Source organism: Dendrobates tinctorius, unplaced genomic scaffold (genome assembly GCF_039654945.1).
Source record: "Dendrobates tinctorius isolate UK_male_01 unplaced genomic scaffold, ASM3965494v1 ptg000341l, whole genome shotgun sequence".
NCBI classification, from domain to species: Eukaryota; Metazoa; Chordata; class Amphibia; order Anura; family Dendrobatidae; genus Dendrobates; species Dendrobates tinctorius.
Window position 1 is genome coordinate 1,973,176 of NW_027362007.1, and position 26,631 is coordinate 1,999,806.

At 44.0% G+C, this 26,631-nt stretch overlaps 1 long non-coding RNA gene across 1 annotated transcript in view; it reads left to right on the forward strand.

Annotated features, from left to right (window-relative positions):
* The first annotated feature begins 347 nt into the window (after positions 1-347).
* Positions 348-26,631, forward strand: part of LOC141074862 (uncharacterized) — a 34,964-nt gene continuing 8,680 nt past the window's right edge. The window contains exons 1-2 of the long non-coding RNA XR_012227228.1: positions 348-530; positions 18,498-18,657. This is a non-coding gene — a long non-coding RNA (uncharacterized lncRNA). The remainder of the gene's footprint in view (positions 531-18,497; positions 18,658-26,631) is intronic.

A 26,631-nucleotide genomic window follows, 5' to 3' on the forward strand; every position in this document is an offset into this window, starting at 1 on the left:
TTACTTAATCAATAAGTTAATTAAGAGGGTCCGTAGCAAACCCCCAAATTAGTAGCGATTATCTAAAGGCGCTGAAGTTCGTTTCTTAGAGCATGGAGACAAATTGATAATTTTATGATTTATTCCCAAAAAAGGAGGGCAGAGATTACATAGATAAAAAAGTTGTTACAAAGTTGAGACATTAAATATGTACAAGGCAAATATAAACTAACAGTAATGAAAGCAGAAAGTACACTTACAGTTGCTCAATTGTCCTTAGGCAAGCCATGTGCTAGGGGGGATGGGCAGCCAGCCACACATCCCCGGACATCAGGTATTTTCAGCATGAAAACTCCAGCTTAACTAACATTCCTAGCTTCACAGGAAATGGCTGGTGTCCTGTTTCAGATGCAGGCAGACCAGCACACACACAGCTGCTAAGGAGGGAGAAACAAAAGGAGGGGGGCTGCAGCTATGTGGCAAGCAGCTTTCTCATAGAATGGAAAATTCGGGAAGGTTCCAGCAAAATCATGCCTTAAACTACATTACAGGTGGGGAGCAAAATATGGCGTCAGATTGAGGAACGTGCAAGTGCAACAGATGAGTAAATAGTCCCATATAGAGATAAGTTTGAAAGAAGACAATAGCACTCAGTGCCTAGTGCTCAATAATCTGAGGTAAATGTCAAAAAATAACTAAACATGTAAGAAATGTTGAGCAATTAAGACACTGAGCGGTACAGTCAACAACAGGTCAAGTACAAAAAGTTAGAAAAGATGGTGTATGTCTCTTAAAGGGAGCGAAAATATCTCTAAGGGCACCAAAGCTTGCCCTTACCCATGATCTCCACTTTAGGACTCAGTGTATGCAGCCCCAAAGGTGGACCCTGTGTGTTACACCTGTCATATTAACTATTCAACTTTGTCTTCTAATTGATTGTTATTATTTTATACTAGCTGAAGAGCCTGGCGTTACCTGGGCAGAGTAACCAACTGTGGTTAGTTATAACAAATTATAATGATTATATTGCACAGAAAAACCGTGTATCTAATCCTATCCTGTGTGATACTGACTGCTGAGACGTGTATCTATTCCTATCCTGTGTGATACTGACTGCTGAGCTGTGTATCTAATCCTATCCTGTGCGATACTGTCTGCTGAGCCGTGTATCTAATCCTATCCTGTAGAGATGAGCGAAACGGGTCGAAAAATTTCAAAAGTCGCCGACTTTTGGCAAAGTCGGGTTTCATGAAACGAAACCCGACCCTAGGATGAGGTCGGCCACGAGGTCGGCGACTTACGCGCCAAAGTCGCGTTTCAAAAGTTTGTTTTGCGCTCTTTTTCAGCCAATCAGGATCCACGGACACTGTGGGCAACGTGATGACATAGGCACGGGTCACCACCATCTTTCAGAAGGGCATGCAAGTGATTGGCTTGCTTTGGTGGGCGTCACAGGGTATAAAAGGGCGTGCACGCCGACCGCCATCTTACTTCTGCCGATCTCAGTATAGGGAGAGGTTGCTGCTGATTCTGTAGGGAGAGCGTTAGGCAGGGAAGAAGACAAAAAAACTGCTTCTGCTGCTAGCGATTTGGCCTGCACAACACACCAGTCACTGTGTGTGCCGTGCAAGGGGAGGCTATATTGTGGTGTATCAGTGGTGTTGGTTGTTGGGCTGCCTTTTAAGGCTTCCTGACAGGCTGGCATTGCTGTTTACCCACTGCTCTGCAAACTGCTTTTTTAAAAGCAACCCAATCTCCCTTATCCTCTAGTCACTTTGGTCACAGCAGTGCCATCGAGCCTGTGACAGAGCGCTCAGATATCAGTGGGCCTCACACAATCCAAAAGTGTCCAGTGTCCACAAGTGTCTGCAGAAATTCAAAATCTCCCTTATCCTCTAGTCACTTTGGTCACAGCTGTGCCATCGAGCCTGTGACATAGCGCTCAGATATTCAGTGGGCCTCACACAATCCAAAAGTGTCCAGTGTCCACAAGTGTCTGCAGAAATTCAAAATCTCCCTTATCCTCTAGTCACTTTGGTCACAGCTGTGCCATCGAGCCTGTCACATAGCGCTCAGATATTCATTGGGCCTCACACAATCCAAAAGTGTCCAGTGTCCACTAGTGTGAGAAGAAATTCAAAATCTCACTTATCCTCTAGTCACTTTGCTCACAGCAGTGCCATCGAGCCTGTCACATAGCGCTCAGATATTCATTGGGCCTCACACAATCCAAAAGTGTCCAATGTCCACTAGTGTGAGAAGAAATTCAAAATCTCACTTATCCTCTAGTCACTTTGGTCACAGCTGTGCCATCGAGCCTGTCACATAGCGCTCAGATATTCATTGGGTCTCACACAATCCAAAAGTGTCCAGTGTCCACAAGTGTCTGCAGAAATTCAAAATCTCCCTTATCCTCTAGTCACTTTGGTCACAGCTGTGCCATCGAGCCTGTCACATAGCGCTCAGATATTCATTGGGTCTCACACAATCCAAAAGTGTCCAGTGTCCACAAGTGTCTGCAGAAATTCAAAATCTCCCTTATCCTCTAGTCACTTTGGTCACAGCTGTGCCATCGAGCCTGTGACATAGCGCTCAGATATTCAGTGGGCCTCACACAATCTAAAAGTGTCCAGTGTCCACAAGTGTCTGCAGAAATTCAAAATCTCCCTTATCCTCTAGTCACTTTGGTCACAGATGTGCCATCGAGCCTGTCACATAGCGCTCAGATATTCATTGGGCCTCACACAATCCAAAAGTGTCCAGTGTCCACTAGTGTGAGAAGAAATTCAAAATCTCACTTATCCTCTAGTCACTTTGCTCACAGCAGTGCCATCGAGCCTGTCACATAGTGCTCAGATATTCATTGGGCCTCACACAATCCAAAAGTGTCCAGTGTCCACTAGTGTGAGAAGAAATTCAAAATCTCACTTATCCTCTAGTCACTTTGGTCACAGCAGTGCCATCGAGCCTGTCACATAGCGCTCAGATATTCATTGGGCCTCAAACAATCCAAAAGTGTCCAGTGTCCACAAGTGTCTGCTGAAATTCAAAATCTCACTTATCCTCTAGTCACTTTGGTCACAGCTGCGCCACCGAGCCTGTCACATAGCGCTCAGATATTCATTGGGCCTCACACAATCCAAAAGTGTCCAGTGTCCACTAGTGTGAGAAGAAATTCAAAATCTCACTTATCCTCTAGTCACTTTGCTCACAGCAGTGCCATCGAGCCTGTCACATAGCGCTCAGATATTCATTGGGCCTCACACAATCCAAAAGTGTCCAGTGTCCACTAGTGTGAGAAGAAATTCAAAATCTCACTTATCCTCTAGTCACTTTGGTCACAGCAGTGCCATCGAGCCTGTCACATAGTGCTCAGATATTCATTGGGCCTCACACAATCCAAAAGTGTCCAGTGTCCACAAGTGTCTGCTGAAATTCAAAATCTCACTTATCCTCTAGTCACTTTGGTCACAGCTGTGCCATCGAGCCTGTCACATAGCGCTCAGATATTCATTGGGCCTCACACAATCCAAAAGTGTCCAGTGTCCACTAGTGTGAGAAGAAATTCAAAATCTCACTTATCCTCTAGTCACTTTGCTCACAGCAGTGCCATCGAGCCTGTCACATAGCGCTCAGATATTCATTGGGCCTCACACAATCCAAAAGTGTCCAGTGTCCACTAGTGTGAGAAGAAATTCAAAATCTCACTTATCCTCTAGTCATTTTGTTCACAGCAGTGCCATCGAGCCTGTCACATAGCGCTCAGATATTCATTGGGCCTCACACAATCCAAAAGTGTCCAGTGTCCACTAGTGTGAGAAGAAATTCAAAATCTCCCCTGTCCTATAGACAGCTTGTACCTTGTTTTACATTACTATATAGTTTGTTGGATTTTGTCTACATTTTTACCAAAAATGAAGAAGGCTGGTGGAAGAGGCCGTGGAATTGGGCGGGGGTTGCCAGCTGGTAATGATGGTGTTGGTGGTGGATCTGATGGTAGTGGCAAGAGCAAAATAGGACCGAATGCAGGAGGTGTTGAGCCTGCGTCATCGTCTGGCTCCATAAGGCTTCGAAGGCTTAGTTTTCTAAGAGTTGGCAAACCGCTTTTAAAGCCAGAGCGTCAGGAAAAAGTTTTGTCTTACATTGCTGACTCAGCCTCCAGCTCTATCGCCTCCTCTTCTTCAGTTGTAAAAAGTAAAAGCACTGAGTCGTCATTGGAGGCTCATGTTCATGAACCACACCTTTCCTTGTGTCCTTCACCCCAACCAAGATTGAAGGATGACGCAGGCCATACTACTGATTACTCCATGGAGCTGTTTTCACATACCATGCCTGGATTATCAAGTGAAATGGTGAATTACCCAGGCCAAGATGAATCTGACATGGAGTGCACTGATGCACAGCCGCTGATGGATGATTCTGCTGGTACATTCACTCAGAGCACTACATTGTCCTCGCAGTGTACAGAGCCAGATTCTGACCCTGATGAGACTCAGGTGCCCCTTCCCGCACACTATACCACCATACACGGTGACACAGAGGAAGGTGCACATGACATTGAAGAGGAGGTGATGGATGACCCAGTTGTTGACCCAGATTGGCATCCATTGTGGGAAGAGGGTGCTGCTTCCAATAGCTCAGATGAGGAGCATCCACAGCAGACATCGACATCGCAACAGCTGTTATCCGGCAGGCCCAGAGCACTCCAAAGACAGGTTCCAAAAATCAAAAGAGTTGCTGGACAGCTTGTCCAGAGGGTCAAAACATCACAGCGTGCTAGGCCACAAAATGTCTGCCAAAGTAGGAAGAGTGCAGTGTGGCACTTTTTTGAACAAAATCCTCATGATCAGGCCAAGGTTATCTGTAAGAAGTGCGCAAAGACCTTTAGCCGAGGGAAAAATCTGAAAAATTTGAATACCAGTTGCATGCTTAGACATTTAACCAGCATGCACTTGCAAGCGTGGACACAACACCAAACCTCAAGTGCCACATGTGCAACTGATCACAACGAAGGTAGTCAGCAACGCTACATTGTTTCCCCCACTGTAAGCCCACTGGTTAGCACAGCAGCAAATGTTGAGGTGTCGTTGCAAGGCCACAGCAGTCAGGGAATCCCACTGTTATATCAACGAAAGACTGATTATAGGCCATCAGAAAGAACACCAACTCCATCACCATCATCAACCCTCTCTCAGTCCGCCCTGTCCACCGCTACTTCCACCATATGCACCTCTCAAGTCCAGCTCACCCTCCCAGACACTATGAGTAGGTCAAGAAAGTACTCAGTCTCTCATCCGCGTACACTGGGTTTGAACGCCCACATTGCCAAACTAATCTCGTTTGAGATGATGCCCTTTCGGTTGGTGGAAAGCGCAGCTTTCCGCAAACTCATGACCTATGCAGTACCACGCTATGACCTACCCAGTCGCCACTTCTCTCGCAAAGCCATCCCAGCCCTCCACCATCATGTGAAAGACCGCATTGTCCATGCACTCAAGCAGTCAGTGAGCGGAAAGGTGCACCTCACAACTGATGCATGGTCCAGTCGCCATGGCCAGGGCCGTTACGTGTCCATCACTGCGCACTGGGTTAATGTGGTGGATGCAGGGTCCACAGGGGACAGCGGTGGTGGGACAGTGCTGCCTAGCCCACGGTATAGTAAACAGTTGGCTGTAGGCGTTCGACCCTCCTCCTCCTCCTCCTCCTCCAGAAGCGAAAGCTCGTCCACAGAGCGCAGTCGTACGAGCACTCCATCTGCAGCTGCCACTGTTGCACACGATGTGTCCCCCTATCGAGCAGCTAGTGGAAAGCGTCAGCAGGCTGTGTTGCAGATGATGTGTTTGGGCGACAGGCACACCGCCGAGGTGCTGGCCGAGTACTTTCAGCGACAAACTGAGTCATGGCTGGGCAGTGTACATCTTGAGGCAGGCAAGGTAGTTAGTGATAACGGCCGTAATTTTGTGGCAGCCATAGCCCTTTCAAAACTCAGACACATACCTTGCTTGGCTCACACCTTGAACCTGGTGGTGCAGTGCTTCCTCAAAAATTATCCGGAGTTAACAGCCCTGCTCCAGAAGGTGCGAAGACTGTGCGCGCACATCCGCCGGTCGCCTGTACACTCCGTTCGTATGCAGAAGCTGCAGCGATTGCTCCACCTTCCCAACCACCGCCTCATTATCGACATTGCAACAAGGTGGAACTCCACCCTGCACATGGTGGAGCGGCTGTGCGAGCAGAGGAAGGCCATAATGCATTTGTGGGAGGATACACAGCCAGGCACTTTGAGAGCAGACATGGAGTTGACCGGTGTGCAGTGGTCGAAGCTGAAAGACCTTTGTAAAGTCCTTCAGTGTTTTGAGGAATGCACACGGCTGGTAAGTGCAGATGACGCCATCCTAAGCATGAGCATCCCACTTATGCGTCTGCTCATGCAAACTTTGACGCACCTTAAGGAGCAGGCGTCTGCAGCCAATGTTGATGAGGAGGAAGAGGAGGAGGGAATCCTTGATGACATTCAGCCATTGTCTGCTCAGGGACCTCTCCTGGACGAGGTGGAGGAAGAAGAGGAGGAGGAGGAGGAGGAGGATGATGGGGATGATTACTTAGGGGAGGAGGATGCATCTCGTGGGGCAAGTGAAAATGTTGGCGTGGCAAGGTCTGGTACAGGGTTTGTGCGTGACTGGAGGGATGTGGATTTGCCAGAAAGTGCTCCTCCAACCAGCACTCGCAGTGCATCATTGACACCGGGAACATTGGCCCACATGTCAGATTATGCCTTGCAGATCCTAAAAAGGGACCCCCGCATTGCCAAAATGATGAACGATGACGACTACTGGTTGGCCAGAATCCTGGATCCACGCTATAAAGGCAAATTACAAAACATCATGCCACACGAGAACCTTGACCTAATATTGGCTAATAAACAAGCAACTCTGGTAAATCGGTTGCTTGAGGCATTCCCAGCACACAGCAGCGGTGATGGTTCTCACACGAGCCGTACGGGCCGGGGTCAGCTTGGCAGAGGTGTTCGTGGTGCACACAGCAGAAGTGGCGTTGGAGACAGGGGTTTCATGACAATGTTGTGGACTGATTTTTCAAGTACCGCTCACACATCTGGTAATACTGCATCAATGGAAAGTGACAGGAGACAGCAGTTGTCAACTATGGTTACAAACTACTTTTCCTCCCATATCAATGTTCTCCCACACAGGTCATTCCTCTTTGACTATTGGGCCGCTAAACTGGACACCTGGCCTGAATTGGCCCAATATGCCTTACAGGAGCTCGCTTGCCCTGCTGCAAGTGTGCTATCGGAAAGAGTCTTCAGTGCAGCTGGATCAATCCTGACAGAAAAAAGGACCCGTCTGTCAACCCAAAATGTGGATGATCTAACCTTCATTAAAATGAACCACGCATGGGTTTCCAAGGATTTTGTCCCACCTTCCCCTGATGAAACATAGGGTGACAGAAAAATGGCTTGCTTTGGTCCACCTCTTCCTGGGACTTGACCTATTTCACCTTTTGCATCAGCTGAATGTCCAACATCAACATATGCCACTTTCTAAAACTCCCTAACTGTGCTGCCTCCCCCCCCCATGGCCGGGGTCACCACCTAGCGCATGACACCGTGCGAGTGCCGTTGCCCTGGACAGGTGGGTAGGCCGACTCTTGGGCGCGGGCACTGGCACAGGGTCCCTCATAGTGCAATCAAGTGTCTCTGACGGTGGTGGTGCACACCCGCCGTCAGACACACCGCCGTACTATGAGGGGCCCAGTGCCAGTACCGACGCCCACGAGTGGGCCCCCCTTGCTTGGGCAGGGCCCCAGCATTTGCAATCTTTACCTCTCCCTGCTCCTCCGCTGTGTAGTCTGGGCCGTCAAATCCATACTGGGCCTGACACCGTTTGAGCCTGCCTCCTGATGTATAGACATATATTTTGAATGTGTACGCTATCCATACATGTTATCCGGGGATACGGTACCCTTTCTCACCTTTGTGCAATCACGTGCAATCCATACTGGGCCTGACACCGTCTGAGCCTGCCTCCTGCTGTATAGACATATATTTTGAATGTGTACACTATGCTATCCATACATGTTATCTGGGGATACGGTACCCTTTCTCACCTTTGTGCAATCACGTGTAATCCATACTGGGCCTGAGAACGGCTGGCGAGCTGTTAAGCAAGCTACAGCACCTGTGGTTTGCACACGTAAGTTTTTCATTTTTTCAGGAATGACGGTTAGGCCTAATTCCGGAACTGCGGTTGACCTGCACTTACTGGGAAATCATCGTTCGCGGGTAATAATTGTAATCACAGATCCCCATCACTAACGTTGTTCAGCGGGTTATCTGCACCTGTAAGCGACAAACGCTGGCCTTTTCAGTGTAGCGCACATGCAGCCACGGACATGTAAGGGCATGACACACCAGTTATTGGCCAATCTCATGTGCCAGAGCCTCACGTGTCCCTCTAGTAAGCCGGACTCGGACCGCGGGGCATGACGGAGTCTCGTTCGTTAACGGAATTAAGCTTGCAATGTGTGCATCTGTTCTGTAGCTTGCATGGTTGAGGTTTCCCAGGTGGAGTCGAATTAAACCGTAGGCTCCACTCCTGGTGGTGCCCTTCTGAACATTCCTTTAAGGTTCAGCTTTGCAACCATACTGCCCACGTAAAACAAACACTTTGCCTTCATGAACGCTGTTTGGAGGGTCATGACTCATGGGAATAACGCCGCCCAATCAGTTAACCTGCTAGAGAGATCCTTCGTTGCTCCCAAGCATGACATCACACTCCCTAGGAGGAAGGTAATGCCACTGTGGCGACCGTACTCCTGGGGGCGACACAAGTGCACTGATGCCCAGCCACTGCTCGATGAATCTGCTGGTACATTGACCCAGACCACTACATTCCCCTCGCACGCTACACGGCCTGAATCTGACCCTGATGAAACTCAGGTTACCCTTCCCATATACAGTTCCATCTTACACGGTGACAAAGAGGAAGCTGCAGATGAAAGTGCAGGTTCGGCCCACCCGCCGTCAGACACACCACCGTACTATCAGGGGCCCTGTGCCAGTGCCGTCGCCAACGAGTGGGCCACCCCTGAAATAGATGGGCCTCGTCATGAGATGTAAAAAGTGAAGTATTTTTCATTGTACTATACCGCTATTTCTCTGCCGTATCGGAGCATGATGAGTTGTGGTATGTGTTAAAGGGGCGCTCTTTCGCCCAGGGCACATGAAAACCTGCAGCCAGCCCCCCCCCCACAACTTTAGCCAAATAACCCCCATTTTTCAGTGCGTAACATGTATTATGAAGTTAATTAAGGTTGACAAGCTTAAGTAAGAAGAATTGATGCTTTTGGCATTCAAATGGGCACTGTAGGTGTGTTTCCTGTCCTCCTCTCACTGCCGACTTTTATTCCCCATTGACTTACATTGGGTTTCGTGTTTCGGGACGACCCCGACTTTTCCCTATAATCGGACGATCTTGCTCGACCCGACTTTTGGAAAAGTCGGGTTTCACGAAACGAAACGCGACCCTAAAAAACCAAAAGTCGCTCAACTCTACTATCCTGGGTGATACTGTCTGCTGAGCCGTGTATCTAATCCTATCCTGTGTGATACTGACTGCTGAGCCGTGTATCTAATCCTATTCTGTGTGATACTGTCTGCTGAGCCATGTATCTAATCTTATCCTGTGGATACTGTCTGCTGAGCCATGTATCTAATCCTATCCTGTGTGATACTTTCTGCTGAGTCATGTATCTAATCCTCTCCTGTGTGATACTGACTGCTGAGCCGTGTATCTAATCCTATTCTGTGTGATACTGTCTGCTGAGCCATGTATCTAATCCTCTCCTGTGTGATACTGACTGCTGAGCCATGTATCTAATCCTATCCTGTGTGATACTGTCTGCTGAGCTGTGTATCTAATCCTATCCTGTGTGATACTGACTGCTGAGCCATGTATCAAATCCTATCCTGTGTGATACTGATTGCTGAGCTGTGTATCTAATCCTATTCTGTGTGATACTGTCTGCTGAGCTGTGTATCTAATCCTCTCCTGTGTGATACTGACTGCTGAGCCGTGTATCTAATCCTCTCCTGTGTGATACTGTCTGCTGAGCCGTGTATCTAATCCTCTCCTGTGTGATATTGACTGCTGAGCTGTGTATCTAATCCTCTCCTGTGTGATACTGACTGCTGAGCCATGTATCTAATCCTCTCCTGTGTGATACTGACTGCTGAGCCATGTATCTAATCCTCTCCTGTGTGATACTGACTGCTGAGCTGTGTATATAATCCTCTCCTGTGTGATACTGACTGCTGAGCCATGTATCTAATCCTCTCCTGTGTGATACTGACTGCTGAGCCGTGTATCTAATCCTATCCTGTGTGATACTGACTGCTGAGCCGTGTATCTAATCCTCTCCTGTGTGATACTGATTGCTGAGCTGTGTATCTAATCCTATCCTGTGTGATACTGTCTGCTGAGCCGTGTATCTAATCCTATCCTGTGTGATACTGACTGCTGAGCCGTGTATCTAATCCTATCCTGTGTGATACTGATTGCTGAGCTGTGTATCTAATCCTCTCCTGTGTGATACTGACTGCTGAGCCATGTATCTAATCCTATCCTGTGTGATATTGGGCTCCCCCCCTGCAGTCTGTGTCAGAGGGTGGTCTGTGTTGGCACGGTAATAAATTGTGTTATTTCCAGCTTTACAGAAGGACGATAACACCATAGAAATGATAAGAATAATCGGCCTCAGTTACCACAACTGTCTATAAAGAAAACTGTTGCTGATAGCGACCAATCACAGCTCATTTTCCATCTTATCAACAGCTCTGGGACAGCGTGGCGAGTTTAGAGTGGCGACTTTTGTGTTTCGACTTTTATGTGACAAGGTTGGTGTATGTGTGGTGAAATGTGTGCTGAGAGTGGTATATGTGGTGAAGCACGTGGTAGTGTGTGGCGCATTTTGTGTGTGTGTGTTCATATCCCCATGCGTGGTGAGTATCCCTTGTCAGGGCCCCACCTTAGTAACTGTACGGTATATACTCTTTGGCGCCATCGCTCTCATTCTTTACGTCCCCCTTGTTCACATCTGGCAGCTGTCAATTTGCCTCCAACACTTTTCCTTTCACTTTTTCCCCATTATGTAGATAGGGGCAAAATTGTTTGGTGAATTGGAACGTGCGGGGTTAAAATTTCGCCTCACAACATAGCCTATGACGCCCTCAGGGTCCAGACGTGTGACTGTGCAAAATTTTGTGGCTGTAGCTGCGACAGTGCGGATGCCTATACCGGACATACATACACACATTGAGCTTTATATATTAGATTGTTTTGTTCTATGTGGTTTTTTTTTATAAATTATACTATTTTTATCTGGAACTTTTTGTGCTCTTCTTCTTCTCCTTGTGTGGTTATGTATTGTGAGAGTGTCCTGAGTTATTATTGCCCCCCTTACCACTTGGTTTAGGGTGTGATGGATTAAGAATATGGTTTCTGCTCTCAAGTTTGTGTTTCTAGGGTTAATGGTGGTGGCCGGCGCGGTTTGGGAGGGGGGACTGAGAGATGGTATAAAAGTCCAGGAAGTGACAGGGCCAGTCAGTGTGTGCGTAGCAGTGCGTGAAGTAGCAGGCCTAGGTCTGGTTTGCTATTTAGCTCCGCTGCATCCTGCAGGCGGTGTCAGCTACAGTTCTGCCTTTGGCTTGTGTATCTAACTCTGGTATATCCTGATTTGTCCTGCTATGATCCCTGACTTGCCCCGTGTCTGTTTTTTCCTTCTGTCTGTCCTCACTCAGTGTTTCCCTGTAAGTTTGTTGACTCCCTGGTTTTGACTCGGCTTTCATTCGGACCTGTTTCTGTCTTTTGTCTTTGTCTTATCCGCTTCCGACCATTGCTGATCCCCTGGCTTGTTTCTGACCACGTGTATTGCTGTGACCTCTGGTACTTCTGCTCCTGACTGTTTCTGACTCGGCACATCTGACCACTCTTTCGCCACCTGTTGCTGCTTGTGCTGCTGCTCAGTGTTGCTAACGCTGTGTGCAACATCTCCTCCCTCACCAGCACCCCCTGGTGGAGGTTGCGCTATACTGCACTGCAGCAGCATGACACTCAGCTTGTGAAGCTACTGGGAAAGATGAACTCAGACTACATGGGGTGGAAGGTATTGCAATCTGAATATACTGCTAGTGGTGAAGACTCCCTAGGACTAGAGAAGCCAGTGAGAGGGACATTCTACCTATACCGAGAACCAGGGTTGAAGTTGTATCCGGTACCTGTGGCAAAGATGACAACCCATTGGGTCTTATCCTCTACATCTGCCTGTAAATACTGCTATTCACCAAGTAAACGTTTGGTTGTTTTTATGAACCTCATGTCTCCTGGATTTATTGCTGTCCTGGTTCCAGAAGAGGAATTCCTGGACTCAGAAGAAGAAGAGGTCTGCAGCCCTAAAGCAAGTGTGATGCCCCTCACACACAGCAGCACACCGGGACTGAAAACGAGATGTCTGTAGGATGCCAAAGCGAATGGGAACAGAAGCTCGCCCACTACTACTTCACTTGGGCATCTTACACATGGATTACTATGTGGGACAGAACGACGGACAGGTGAGGGATAGGGCTGTTTTTTTATTTTAGTTTTATTTTAGGAGACCGTGGCTTCAGTGGAATGAGTGATGACGTAATAAGTATGGCATAATTTAGATTAATTAAAGGAATCTATGTCATTCTTTCAGTTAACCCCTTAGTGACTGCCGATATGCCTTTTAACGGCGGTCATTAAGGGTACTTATTCCTCAGCGTCACTTTTTAACGGCGCTGAGGAATAAGAGAATAGCGCCACCAATTTGGGGCATTGCCATGGTACCCTGAGGTCATGTGATGACCCCAGGGTACGGTAGCTTATGAGATCCAGCAATAATCTGGGTCTCACAGGGTGAGTCAGTGAGTGTCAGTGAGACACTGACTGCTCACATGCACTTCTGTATATGAGTACAACAGTGTATGAAACCAGTGATCAAAGTAAAAATTATACATGTCCCACAGTGAAAAAGTGTAAAAAAAAGGTAAAAGTTTAAAAAACAAAATAGCGCACACAAATCACTAAAATGCCTTTTGCCACTCAAAACACAGCATTTCTAATAAAACAATAATAAACAAAAAAAAGAACACATAATTGGAGTCACCGCATCCGTAATGACCCACCTTTATAAAATTGGCACAATATTTATTCTGTTTGGCAAATGCCGTAATAAAAATAATAAAAAAAACATGCCAAAAATGTCACTTTTCATCATAGTGACTCACAAAAAAGTGAATAAAAAGTGATCAAAAAGTCATGTGAAAAAATATGATATAAATGAAAACGCCAAACCACTAAAATATTGTTTTTAGTGGGTAAAAGTAGCAAGTCATAAAAAAAACTATAAATCTGGTATTGCTGTAATCGTACCGACCCAACAAACAAATCGGTCTTATCACTTTTACTGCACGGTGAACGGCGCAAAAAAAAAATAGAATAAAAACAATAACTGAATTGCTGGTTTTTGTTCATTCTGCATCTGAAAAATTTAAATAAAAAGCGGTCAAAAAATATTATGTACCACAAACAGGCACCAAAAAAATCTGCAACTGTTTGCCGAAAAATTAAAAAGTTACAGTTCTCAGAATATGGCGACCAAAAAAAAAAAAATTATAAAAAAAACATTTTTATTATGTGACAGCAGCAAAACCTAAAATAAACTATATAAACTTGGTATCGCTGTAATCGCGCCAACCCAAAGAATAAAGTCACCTCATCACTTATACTGCACGGTGAACAGTGCAAAAATAAATATAAGAACTATTCTTGCACTGCTGTCTATTTGTTCATTCTATCTCCCAAAACTTGAAATAAGGGTCGGCTCATATTTATCCTGCCCTCTGCGCTGAGCGCTTGCGTTGGGATTTCCGTGTAAATTCCCCAAAACCGCAATTCATGCAAAACCCCAGACAGAACCACTCACTTATGAGGCAGATGGAGTCACTTTGGACTGAATCATAGAATCATAGAATCATAGAATCGTAGAGTTGGAAGGGACCTCCTGGGCCATCTGGTCCAACCCCCTGCTCAAAGCAGGATTCGCTAAATCATCCCAGTCAGATGTCTGTCCAGCCTCTGTTTGAAGACTTCCATTGAAGGAGAACTCACCACTTCTCGTGGCAGCCTGTTCCACTCATTGATCACTCTAACTGTCAAAAAGTTTTTTCTAATATCTAATCTGTGTCTCCTCCCATTCAGTTTCATCCCATTGCTTCTAGTCTTTCCTTGTGCAAATGAGAATAAAGTTGATCCTTCTACAATGTGACAGCCCTTTAGATATTTGTAGACAGCTATTAAGTCTCCTCTCAGTCTTCTCTTTTGCAAACTAAACATTCCCAAATCCTGCAACCTTTCCTCATAAGACAGGGTTTGCAGACCGGTCACCATTCTGGTCGCTCTTTTCTGAACTTGCTCCAGTTTGTTGATGTCTTTTTTAAAATGTGGTGCCCAAAACTGGACACAATATTCCAGATGAGGTCTGACCAAAGAGGAGTAGAGGGAAATAATGACTTCACGTGATCTAGACTGTATGCTTCTGTTAATACATCCTAGAATTGCATTTGCCTTTTTTGCTGCTGCATCACACTGTTGACTCATATTCAGTCTGTGATCTATTAGTATACCCAAGTCTTTTTCACATGTGCTGTCACTTAGCCCTATTCCTCCCATTCTATATATGCTTTTTCCATTTTTATTGCCCAGATGTAGTACTTTGCATTTCTCCCTGTTAAAAACCATTCTGTTAGTTGCTGCCCACTTCTCCAGTTTATTTAAATCTTTTTGAATCCTCTCTCTCTCTTCTCTAGTATTAGCTATCCCTCCTAGCTTTGTGTCATCAGCAAATTTAATCAGTTTACCCTCAATTCCTTCATCTAAATCGTTGATAAAGATGTTGAACAATACAGGGCCCAGGACAGAGTCTCAGCAGTGTCCCATCATTTTAGGCGTCTTTTAGCGCACAAGTGTGGGCGACCACAGATCCGTGCATGCCTAAAAATTTGGAGACCACCTGAGCAGACGTTAAATGGAGTAAGAAGTGTCTCCATCTGCCTCATGGTGGATGGTTCCCTCGAGGGTTTCATCTGAATCGCAACCCCGAGATAAGTGCTCAGCGTAGAACACAAGAATGTGATCCAGCCTTATTCTGGAAGCGTTTGAATAATATTATGTACCCCAAAACGTTACAAACCCCCCTAATTTATCCCACGCAAAAACCAGCCCCCAATCAGGTCCGTCATCTGTCACTGGAACTATAGGGGGTTACTATGTTACTGGAACAACAAAGACTCTGGAAAAGAGACATGGCTCCCACCCCTTCAAATAAAATCCAGTGAATTTTGCGCCCCAAAATCTAAATGCCCCCCTCCTGAGCCCCACTGTGCCTAAACCACATGTTTGGCATTATTGTAATGGAGAGAAGGCACTTAGTTTACGGGTGCGTATCGCCAGAAGCACAAGCTGGGCACAATGTGACGCTACACTGTATGGGACACAATATATTGGGCTCTACACTGTATGGGGGCTCTACACTGTATGGGGGCTCTACACTGTATGGGGGCACAATATATGGGGGCTCTACACTGTATGGGGGCACAATGTATGGGGCGATACAATATATGGGGGCTCTACACTGTACTGGGGCACAATGTATGGGGTGCTACAATATATAGGGGCTCTACACTGTATGGGGGCACAATATATGGGGGCGCTACAGTATATGGGGGCTCTACACTGCATGGGGGCACAATATATGGGGGCTCTACACTGTATGGGGGCACAATATATGGGGGCGCTACAATATATGGGGGCTCTACACTGTATGGGGGCACAATATATGGGGACTCTACACTGTATGGGGGCACAATGTATGGGGTGCTACAATATATAGTGGCTCTACACTATGTGGGGGCACAATGTATGGGGTGCTACAATATATGGGGGCTCTACACTGTATGGGGGCACAATGTATGGGGGCTCTACACTGTATGGGGACACAATATATTATGGGGTCTCTACACTGTACACAATGTATGGGTACTAGACTGGAAGATTTGAAATTCTCCTGAATAGAGCACGGCGTGGATGTTACAAAATGGTCATTGTAGCTGTAGATGAATTCATTGAGAGGTGCAGTTTCTGTAATGGGGTCACTTTTGGGTTTTTTTCTGCTGTTCTGGCACCTTCGGGGCTTTGCAAATGTCGTTTGCAAACTATTCTAGCAAAATCTGTGCTCCAAAAGCCAAATAGCGCTCCTTCCTTCTCAGCCATGACATGTGGCCTAACAGGAATTTCTGACAACATATGGGGCAGAAATTGTGCAATAAATTCTGGGGTCTAGTGTCACCTATTAACCCTTTTAACCCTTGCGTGCCTGACAAATTTGCAGCAAATACAAAAATTAAATTTTTACAACTAAAATTTCATATTTCCACATCTCAATGTCATAAAATTCTGTGAGGTACCTATGGGTTCAAAATACTCAATACATCGCTAGATAAATTCCTTGAGGGGTCTAGTTTCCAAAATGAGGTTACTTGTTGGGTGCTTCTGCTGTTTTCACATGCGACATAGCATTCACAATCTCTCCCAGGCAAATAGCCCTGCCATGTACCCAAGCAGAAGTTTTTGACCCCATATGGGTTATAGTCGCATTTGGGACAAATTGCACAACAAATTATGGGGTCCATTTTCTCCTATTATCCATTGTGAAAATTACAAATTTGGGGCTAAAACAATGAAAAAAAAATGAAAATGTTCAATATGACTACCTAATGTTATCAAATTCTGTGTAGTACCTGTGGGTTCAAAATGCTCACTGTACCCCTGGATAAAGTCCTTGAGGGGTGCAGTTTCCAAATTGAGGTCACCTATGTTTTTTTCTACTGTTTAGGCACATCAGGGGCTCTCCAAACACAACATGACACCAGTAGATCATTCCATCAAAGTTTGCATTCCAAAACGTCACTTCCTCCTTTCCAAGCCCTGCCATGCACCAGTGGTTTTCCTCAACATATGGGCTGTCGGCGTACTCAGCAGAAATTGCATTACAAATTTCTTGGACCACTTTCTCTTGTTACACTTTTGAATATGAAAAAATGTACATTTTTGTGGATAAAATGTGATTTTTTTTTACTTTACTTTCACAGCTCTAATTTATAAACTTCTGTGAAGCACCTGGGGTTTCAAGGTGTTCATGGCACATCTAGATAAGTTCCTTAAGGGTTCTAGTTTCGAAAATTGAGGGGTTTCCACTGTCTAGACATATCACGGGCTCTCCAAACGCGACATGGCGTCTGCTCTCGATTCCAGCTGTTTTTGCCTTCAAAAGGTCAAACGGTGCTCCTTCCCTTCCGAGACCTGCCGTGCGCCCAAACAGTAGTATTCCCTCACATATGGGGTAGTGGCATGCTCAGTATAAAATGTACAAAACATTTTGGAGTTCATTTTCTCCTGTTACCCTTGTGAAAATAAGAAATTGATGGACTAAAAGTACATATTTTTTGCTCAGTTTCTCACAATAAACTCCCAGGATCTTTCTCAAGGCACTGCTTGCGTGAAATCTTTCATAGGAGTTCACCAAGCGATACTGAGCAGCGGTAGCACTTGGTGCTCAGTATCTCTGCTGAATGGCAGGCTGTATAGTCGCATCAAGCAACAAAGCAGCCTGCCATCTAGATGTAGCAGAGGTGCTTCTCACAATATTAGAATATCATCAAAGAGTTAATTTATTCCAGTTCTTCAATATAAAAAGTGACTCTCCTCTATTCTATATAGCCATTACACACAGAGTGATCTATGTCACGGGTTTATTTCTGGTAATGTTGATTATTATGGCTTACAGCCAATGAAAACCCAAAAGTCATTATCTCAGTAAATTAGAATACTTTATAACACCAGCTTGAAAAAATGATCCCCCATATTGACATTTTTCTTTGACCCAGAGCCTTACTAGAGTTTTGTGTATGTGTCATTATATGTAGAATATCACTCAGGGACGCCATGCTCTGATGTTGCGTTACCTATATATTGTCTGGGGTGGGGAACCTCTTTTCTGACAAGGGCCATTAGGATATGTATACCATCCTCCATGGGCCGTACAAATTGTGTGCTAACTGTGCCCACAAAGTCCGTCCTGATGCTGACACTGGTGTCAGGACGTGAACTTTCATTGCATGTGTCAGTAGTGAACACACTCTGTGCATGATCACTGAGCAAGAAGAAATGAATGGGATGGCAGCCATCAAAATACAGCTGCCGGCCCAAGTACTGCGGTCCCCAGGAATCACTTCGGGGGCCGGATAAAAGCTCATCAAGTGCCCTAAATGGCCCGCGGACCTGAGGATCCCCACCCTTGGTCTAAGTATTTGATAACTTTTTATAAATATTCTGACTTTGTTATTTCTGTGCTTTTTGCAGGTTGTGTCATTGTTGCCTATAGATATTCTTACTATAGTGAATGTCACTATGTTCTACTCATCTGTGAAGTGTATTTTACTCTTATCAACTGTGGAGTAGCGGCGTTGATTTGTCTTGGCCTCCTCATTGTCCTCCTAGTAAAATGCTTCTTCTCCAGCAGGTAACTTATTCTGACATTTTATTAGCACATTCTAGCAAGTTCCAATTTCTATTTTCCGTTCACAATGAAGATGCCTCTCCTCTTACTTGATGTCGTACAATATAATATTCCATCTTTTGACCTGTCTAACACATAGTATATGACATCTGAGAGTAAAATGATGTAAATACTTATGTCCCCCAAAAAATTGAGAAAAGTATTCAAGGTGTGATACCTTTATTGGCTAACCAGAGAAATTATATTTGCAAGCTTTCAGGGCTCAGAAGGCCCCTTCATCAGGCTAGATTACAAGTGAATTACTGAGAAGAGACCGCAACATTTAAATAGGAATTATAACAGGACATGAGGTGATGCTAGCTAGAGACAGGCCAAGGAAATCAAATTAAGGTTTTTGTTACACATGCAGATGACGACCAAGTGTTCTATTAGGGATCTGAAGACCTTCTTGTGGAGGTGTGAACTGTGTCCATGTAATGAGTCATGAATCCAGGTGTCAAATTCAGTCCTATTGTTAGTCCTTGGTCGTCATCTGCATGTGCTGATTAAGATCGGCAGTGCTAGGATTTATTTTACTCCTTTTGCAAGAGCACAAACTCCTCAGCAATGATATTTTAACACCAAGGGGGAAAGATGGAGATCGCAGGATGGATATTTATTATACTATGTCCAGTACAGCGCCCAGATACTATTACCATACAGTACTCATATACTACCATACAGTGCCCAGATACTATTACCATACAGTACTCATATACTACCATACAGTGCCCAGATACTATTACCATACAGTACCCATATACAACATACAGTGCCCAGATACTATTACCGTACAGTACCCATATACTACCATACAGTGCCCAGATACTATTACCATACAGTACCCATATACTACCATACAGTGCCCGGATACTATTACCATAAAGTACCCATAAACTACCATACAGTGCCCAGATACTATTACCGTACAGTACCCATATACAACATACAGTGCCCAGATACTATTACCATACAGTACCCATATACTACCATACAGTGCACAGATACTATTACCATACAGTACCCATATGCTACCATACAGTGCACAGATACTATTACCATATAGTACTCATATGCTACCATACAGTGCCCAGATAATATTACCATACAGTACCCATATACTACCATACAGTGATCAGATACTATTACCTTACAGTACCCATATACTACCATACAATGTCCAGATACTATTACCATACAGTACCCATATACTACCATACAGTGCCCAGATACTATTACCATACAGTACCCATATACTATCATACAGTGTCCAGATACTATTACCATACAGTACCCATATACTACCATACAGTGCCCAGATACTATTACCAAACAGTACCCCTATACTACAATACAGTGCCCAGATACTATTACCATACAGTACCCATATACTACCATACAGTGCCCAGATTCTATTACCATACAGTACCCATATACTACCATACAGTGCCCAGATACTATTACCATACAGTACTCCTATACTACCATACAGTGCCCAGATACTATTACCATACAGTACCCCTATACTACCATACAGTGCCCAGATACTATTACCATACAGTACCTATATACTACCATACAGTGCCCAGATACTATTACCATACAGTACCCATATGCTACCATACAGTGCCCAGATACTATTACAATACAGTACTCATATACTACCATACAGTGCCCAGATACTCTTACCATACAGTACCCATATACTACCATACAGTGCCCAGATTCTATTACCATACAGTACCCATATACTACCATACAGTGCCCAGATACTATTACCATACAGCACTCCTATACTACCATACAGTGCCCAGATACTATTACCATACAGTACCCCTATACTACCATACAGTGCCCAGATACTATTACCATACAGTACCCATATGCTACCATACAGTGCCCAGATACTATTACCATACAGTACTCATATACAACCATACAGTGCCCAGATACTATTACCATACAGTACCCATATACTACCATACAGTGCCCAGATTCTATTACCATACAGTACCCATATGCTACCATACAGTGCCCAGATACTATTACCATACAGTACTCCTATACTACCATACAGTGCCCAGATACTATTACCATACTGTACCCCTATACTACCATACAGTGCCCAGATACTATTACCATACAGTACCCATATGCTACCATACAGTGCCCAGATACTATTACCATACAGTACTCATATGCTACCATACAGTGCCCAGATACTATTACCATACAGTACTCCTGTACTACCATACAGTGCCCAGATACTATTACCATACAGTACCCATATAGTACCATACAGTGCTCAGATACTATTACCATACAGTACTCATATACTACCATACAGTGCCCAGATACTATTACCATACAGTACCCATATACTACCATACAGTGCCCAGATACTATTACCATACAGTACCCATATACTACCATACAGTGCCCAGATACTATTACCATACAGTACTCATATACTACCATACAGTGCCCAGATACTATTACCATACAGTACTCCTATACTACCATACAGTGCCCAGATACTATTACCATACAGTACCCATATACTACCATACAGTGCCCAGATACTATTACCATACAGTACCCATATGCTACCATACAGTGCCCAGATACTATTACCATACAGTACCCATATACTACCATACAGTGCCCAGATTCTATTACCATACAGTACCCATATACTACCATACAGTGCCCAGATACTATTACCATACAGTACTCCTATACTACTATACAGTGCCCAGATACTATTACCATACAGTACCCCTATACTACCATACAGTGCCCAGATACTATTACCATACAGTACCCATATGCTACCATACAGTGCCCAGATACTATTACAATACAGTACTCATATACTACCATACAGTGCCCAGATACTATTACCATACAGTACTCATATACTACCATACAGTGCCCAGATTCTATTACCATACAGCACTCCTATACTACCATACAGTGCCCAGATACTATTACAATACAGTACTCATATACTACCATACAGTGCCCAGATACTCTTACCATACAGTACCCATATACTACCATACAGTGCCCAGATTCTATTACCATACAGTACCCATATACTACCATACAGTGCCCAGATACTATTACCATACAGCACTCCTATACTACCATACAGTGCCCAGATACTATTACCATACAGTACCCCTATACTACCATACAGTGCCCAGATACTATTACCATACAGTACCCATATGCTACCATACAGTGCCCAGATACTATTACCATACAGTACTCATATACAACCATACAGTGCCCAGATACTATTACCATACAGTACCCATATACTACCATACAGTGCCCAGATTCTATTACCATACAGTACCCATATGCTACCATACAGTGCCCAGATACTATTACCATACAGTACTCCTATACTACCATACAGTGCCCAGATACTATTACCATACTGTACCCCTATACTACCATACAGTGCCCAGATACTATTACCATACAGTACCCATATGCTACCATACAGTGCCCAGATACTATTACCATACAGTACTCATATACTACCATACAGTGCCCAGATACTATTACCATACAGTACTCCTATACTACCATACAGTGCCCAGATACTATTACCATACTGTACCCCTATACTACCATACAGTTCACAGATACTATTACCATACAGTACTCCTATACTACCATACAGTGCTCAGATACTATTACCATACAGTACTCATATACTACCATACAGTGCCCAGATACTATTACCATACAGTAGCCATATACTACCATACAGTGCCCAGATACTATTACCATACAGTACCCATATACTACCATACAGTGCCCAGATACTATTACCATACAGTACCCCTATACTACCATACAGTGCTCAGATACTATTACCATATAGTACCCATATACTACCATACAGTGCTCAGATACTATTACCATATAGTACCCATATACTACCATACAGTGCCCAGATACTATTACCATACAGTACCCATATGCTACCATACAGTGCCCAGATACTATTACCATACAGTACCCATATACTACCATACAGTGCCCAGACACTATTACCATACAGTACCCATATACTACCATACAGTGCCCACATACTATTACCATATAGTACTCATATGCTACCCTACAGTGCCCAAATACTATTACCATGCAGTACCCATATACTACCATACAGTGCCCAGATACTATTACCATATAGTACTCATATGCTACCATACAGTGGCCAGATAATATTACCATACAATACCCATATGCTATCATACAGTGCTCAGATACTATTACGATACAGTACTCCTATACTACCATACAGTGCCCAGATACTATTACCATGCAGTACCCCTATACTACCATACAGTGCCCAGATACTATTACGATACAGTACCCATATACTACCATACAGTGCCCAGATACTATTACGATACAGTACTCCTATACTACCATACAGTGCCCAGATACTATTACCATGCAGTACCCCTATACTACCATACAGTGCCCAGATACTATTACGATGCAGTACCCATATGCTATCACACAGTGCTCAGATACTATTACGATACAGTACTCCTATACTACCATACAGTGCCCAGATACTATTACCATGCAGTACCCCTATACTACCATACAGTGCCCAGATACTATTACGATACAGTACCCATATGCTATCACACAGTGCTCAGATACTATTACCATACAGTACTCCTATACTACCATACAGTGCCTAGATACTATTACCATACAGTACCCATATACTACCATACAGTGCTCAGATACTATTACCATACAGTACTCATATACAACCATACAGTGCCCAGATACTATTACCATACAGTACCCATATACTACCATACAGTGCCCAGATTCTATTACCATACAGTACCCATATACTACCATACAGTGCCCAGATACTATTACCAAACAGTACTCCTATACTACCATACAGTGCCCAGATACTATTACCATACTGTACCCCTATACTACCATACAGTGCCCAGATACTATTACCATACAGTACCCATATGCTACCATACAGTGCCCAGATTCTATTACCATACAGTACCCATATACTACCATACAGTGCCCAGATACTATTACCATACAGTACCCATATTCTACCATACAGTGCCCAGATACTATTACCATACAGTACCCATATACTACCATACAGTGCTCAGACACTATTACCATACAGTACCCATATACTACCATACAGTGCCCAGATACTATTACCATACAGTACCCATATACTACCATACAGTGCCCAGATACTATTACCATACAGTACCCATATACTACCATACAGTGCCCAGATACTATTACCATACAGTACCCATATACTACCATACAGTGCCCAGATACTATTACCATACAGTACTCATATACTACCATACAGTGCCCAGATACTATTACCATACAGTAACCATATACTACCATACAGTGCCCAGATACTATTACCATACAGTACTCATATACTACCATACAGTGCCCAGATACTATTACCATACAGTACCCATATACTACCATACAGTGCCCAGATACTATTACCATACAGTACTCATATACTACCATACAGTGCCCAGATACTATTACCATACAGTACTCATATACTACCATATAGTGCCCAGATGCTATTACCATACAGTACCCATATTCTACCGTACAGTGCCCAGATACTATTACCATACAGTACTCATATACTACCATACAGTGCCCAGATACTATTACCATACAGTACCCATATACTACCATACAGTGCCCAGATACTATTACCATACAGTACTCATATTCTACCATACAGTGCCCAGATACTATTACCATACAGTACTCATATACTACCATACAGTGCCCAGATACTATTACCATACAGTACCCATATACTATCATACAGTGCCCAGATACTATTACCATATAGTACCCATATGATACCATACAGTGCCCAGATACTATTACCATACAGTACTCATATACTACCATACAGTGCCCAGATAGTATTACCATACAGTACCCATATACTATCATACAATGCCCAGATACTATTACCATACAGTGCCCATATACTATCATACAGTGCCCAGATACTATTACCATACAGTACCCATATACTACCATACAGTGCCCAGATAGTATTACCATACAGTACCCATATACTATCATACAATGCCCAGATACTATTACCATACAGTACCCATATACTAACATACAATGCCCAGATACTATTACCATACAGTACCCATATACTACCATACAGTGCCCAGATAGTATTACCATACAGTACCCATATACTATCATACAGTGTCCAGATACTATTACCATACAGTACCCATATACTACCATACAGTGCCCAGATACTATTACCAAACAGTACCCCTATACTACAATACAGTGCCCAGATACTATTACCATACAGTACCCATATACTACCATACAGTGCCCAGATTCTATTACCATACAGTACCCATATACTACCATACAGTGCCCAGATACTATTACCATACAGTACTCCTATACTACCATACAGTGCCCAGATACTATTACCATACAGTACCCCTATACTACCATACAGTGCCCAGATACTATTACCATACAGTACCTATATACTACCATACAGTGCCCAGATAATATTACCATACAGTACCCATATGCTACCATACAGTGCCCAGATACTATTACAATACAGTACTCATATACTACCATACAGTGCCCAGATACTCTTACCATACAGTACCCATATACTACCATACAGTGCCCAGATTCTATTACCATACAGTACCCATATACTACCATACAGTGCCCAGATACTATTACCATACAGCACTCCTATACTACCATACAGTGCCCAGATACTATTACCATACAGTACCCCTATACTACCATACAGTGCCCAGATACTATTACCATACAGTACCCATATGCTACCATACAGTGCCCAGATACTATTACCATACAGTACTCATATACAACCATACAGTGCCCAGATACTATTACCATACAGTACCCATATACTACCATACAGTGCCCAGATTCTATTACCATACAGTACCCATATGCTACCATACAGTGCCCAGATACTATTACCATACAGTACTCCTATACTACCATACAGTGCCCAGATACTATTACCATACTGTACCCCTATACTACCATACAGTGCCCAGATACTATTACCATACAGTACCCATATGCTACCATACAGTGCCCAGATACTATTACCATACAGTACTCATATGCTACCATACAGTGCCCAGATACTATTACCATACAGTACCCATATAGTACCATACAGTGCTCAGATACTATTACCATACAGTGCCCAGATACTATTACCATACAGTACCCATATACTACCATACAGTGCCCAGATACTATTACCATACAGTACTCATATACTACCATACAGTGCCCAGATACTATTACCATACAGTACTCCTATACTACCATACAGTGCCCAGATACTATTACCATAGAGTACCCATATACTACCATACAGTGCTCAGATACTATTACCATACAGTACTCATATACAACCATACAGTGCCCAGATACTATTACCATACAGTACCCATATACTACCATACAGTGCCCAGATTCTATTACCATACAGTACCCATATACTACCATACAGTGCCCAGATACTATTACCATACAGTACTCCTATACTACCATACAGTGCCCAGATACTATTACCATACTGTACCCCTATACTACCATACAGTGCCCAGATACTATTACCATACAGTACCCATATGCTACCATACAGTGCCCAGATACTATTACCATACAGTACCCATATACTGCCATACAGTGCCCAGATTCTATTACCATACAGTACCCATATACTACCATACAGTGCCCAGATACTATTACCATACAGTACTCCTATACTACCATACAGTGCCCAGATACTATTACCATACAGTACCCCTA